Source organism: Nannospalax galili, unplaced genomic scaffold, assembly GCF_000622305.1.
Source record: "Nannospalax galili isolate Female #2095 unplaced genomic scaffold, S.galili_v1.0 scaffold11, whole genome shotgun sequence".
NCBI lineage: Eukaryota > Metazoa > Chordata > Mammalia > Rodentia > Spalacidae > Nannospalax > Nannospalax galili.
The window spans coordinates 7,366,374-7,369,311 of NW_008330735.1; the positions used below are offsets into that span (position 1 = coordinate 7,366,374).

Here is a 2,938-nt window from a genome sequence, read left to right on the forward strand (position 1 = left end):
ATCTTAAGCAAAGAAGTTGTAGAATCTGGTCTGTGTTTTTAAAAGATTGCCTTGGCTGTACCTCACACCATACATAATAATTCCTTCAGAATGGATCCTAGACCTAAATGTAAGAGCTAAAACTAGAGCATTTAGAAGAAAATATTGAAGTCAATCTTGGTGACCTTAATTTAGACAATGGTTTATCATACACCAAAGCTCAAACAACAAAAGAAAAAAGAAATTTGAGCTTTCAACATGAAAGACTTTTACACTTCATAGTTCACGACCATAGTGGTTAATTTTCATTTTCAACTTCACTGGATTTGGAATCTCCTAGGGGATACACTTCTAGGTATGTCTTGGGGAGTTTCCAGAGAGATTTAATTGAGAAGGGAAGAAAGACTCTTCCAGAATTCATTGCTCCAAGATCTGGGGTCCCAGAATGAATAAAAAGAGAAAAAAGAGAAAAGTATCCCGGGTACCAGCATTCATCTCTCTCTGCCTCCTAACTGCAGATACCATGTGACCAGCTGCCTCCTGCTCCCACTGCCACCCCTTCCATGCCATGATGGATTGTATTCTCAAATTATGAGTTAAAATAAACAGCTCCTTCTTTATGTTGTCTTTTTGTCACAGCAACAGGAGAGTAATTAATAAAGCTACCAAAAAGGTAAAAATACAATCTATAGATGAGAAGTGACATCTGCAAGTCATATATAAGATAAGAGATATATGTACAATATATTTTTAAAAACTCAGTATTCAAGGATAAAAAGACTACTCTAATTTTAAAAATATTTTATTTATTATTTTTGTTTTATATGACTGAGCAAATTGCCTGCATGTACATAATGCACCCATGTTGCACAATGCCTGTGGAGGTCAGAAGAGAGCACTGGATCCCCTGGCACTGGAGTTATGGTTGGTTGTTACCCACCATGTGGGTGCTGGGAACTGAACCCTGGTCCTCTGCAAGAGTAGTCAGTGCTTTTAAACTGCCATCTCTCCAGTCCCAAGACTACTCTAATTTTTAAATGAGCAAAGAATGCAAAATACACAAACAGCCAATAATCACATGAGAAGATGTCCACATCACTAATCATTAGGGAAACGCAAATCAAAACCACAATAGGACATGATGACATTTTGCCCATCAGAATGGCTATATTCAAAAAACAGGCAACCTTTCCTTTTGGGGGTGAGGGATGGCAAGACCCCGTGCAGAGTTCCAAGAAGAGGAAGTTTGTTATTGATGGCATCTTCAAAGCTAAATTGAATGAGTTTTCTGATTCAGGAGCTGGCTGAAGATGGGCTGCTCTGGAGTTGAAGTCTGAGTTACAAACAACCCAGACAGAAATCGTTATCTTACCCACCGGGACACAGAATATTCTCGGTAAGAAGGGTGGGCAAATCGGAGAATTGACTGCAGTAGTACAGAAGAGGTTCAGCTTCTGAAGGCAGCATAGGGTTTTATGCAGAAAAAGCGGCCACAAGAGGTCTGTGTGCCATTGATCAGGGGGAGTTTGTATGTTACAAACTCCTAGGCAGGTTTGCTCTGTGAAGGGCATGCTATGGTGTGGGGTGGTTTGTTACGGAGGACCCAGGGCCAAGGACTGTGAGGTTGTGGTGTTTAGCTCTTATGATGGAGGACCAAGTCTATAAATTTGTGGATTGCTTGATGACCCACAGTAGAGAGCCTGTTAAGTACTATATCAGCATGGCCGTGTGCATGTGCATTTCAGACAAGGTGTGCTGGGTCTCAAAGTAAAGATCACACTGCCCTGAGACCCAAGATTGACCCTAAGAAGCCCCTGCATGGCCATGTGAGCTTCATGGAACCTAAAGATAAGATCCTGCTCACCTCCCCCATCTCAGAACAGAAGGCTGGGAAGCCAGAGCCACCTTCCATGTCCCAACCAGAACCAGGGTCTCAGCAAGTGCATCTGGAGCCTGGGCATGGGCATTTCTCTGTAAAGACTGTTGATAAGATATTGCACAAAGACAAAAAAAAAAAAATGGTATGGCCACCCTGACAAATAACTTGGTAACCCTTCAGAAATATTAAACATAGCTGGGCATGGTGGCACACACCTCACCTCAGCACTCGAGAGGCCGAGAACAGAGGATTGCAAGTTCAGGACCAACCTGGGCAACATAACAAAACCTTGTCTCAAAAATACATACATGCGGGGGCTAGAGAGATGGTTCAGCAGTTAAGAGCACTGGCTGCCCTTGCAGAAGACCTGGGTTCAATTCCTAGCACCCACATTGTGCCTAACAACTATCCATAACTCCAGTTCCAGGGAATCTGACATCCTCTTCTGACCTCCATGGGCACTGCATGACACAGGTGCACTTACATACATGCAGGCAATACACTCATACACGTAAAATAAAATAAAAATACTTAAAACAAAATACATACATACAGACATACAGTCATATACAGCATATCATAGAGCCCAGCAATTCCATTCCTAAGGACACACTCAAGAAAAATGGAAAACATGTGCATACAAAAAATTGTGCACACACATGAAAAGCTCATGTCCATTAGTCACTACATAGACAAAGGAAATGTTATACCAATTAATATAGTATATGACCATGAAAAGGAAGGCAGTATAGGGCAAAAAGACCCCAAAAGAAAAGTGACTGCTTTCTTTCTTGGCTAAGAACTGGAAGTGTCTTTGGGATGGCCAGTCCCCTTGTCCTTTCCTGAAGCCAGAGATGCCAGAACTATCTAAGCTGGAGATGTCTCTGGTTCTACCATAGCCAGAGGCTGGGGATGCCTGGAAGTAGGTCTGGGTTTTGGGTTTTTTTTCCCTTATCTCTGTTCCCTAAAGGAATACCCTGTTCCTGGAAGCCATGCTAAGGACATGACCAGAACCTCAAGGGACCTGGACACCTGGAATGGGAACTGAACTGACCAGTTTATCTCCCCCTCCACTCTTCC

General features: G+C 42.5%; 1 pseudogene; it reads left to right on the plus strand.

Moving 5' to 3' along the window:
• The first annotated feature begins 1,140 nt into the window (after nt 1-1,140).
• On the plus strand, nt 1,141-2,015 carry LOC103749022 (annotated as a pseudogene).
• Nucleotides 2,016-2,938: the final 923 nt, after the last annotated feature.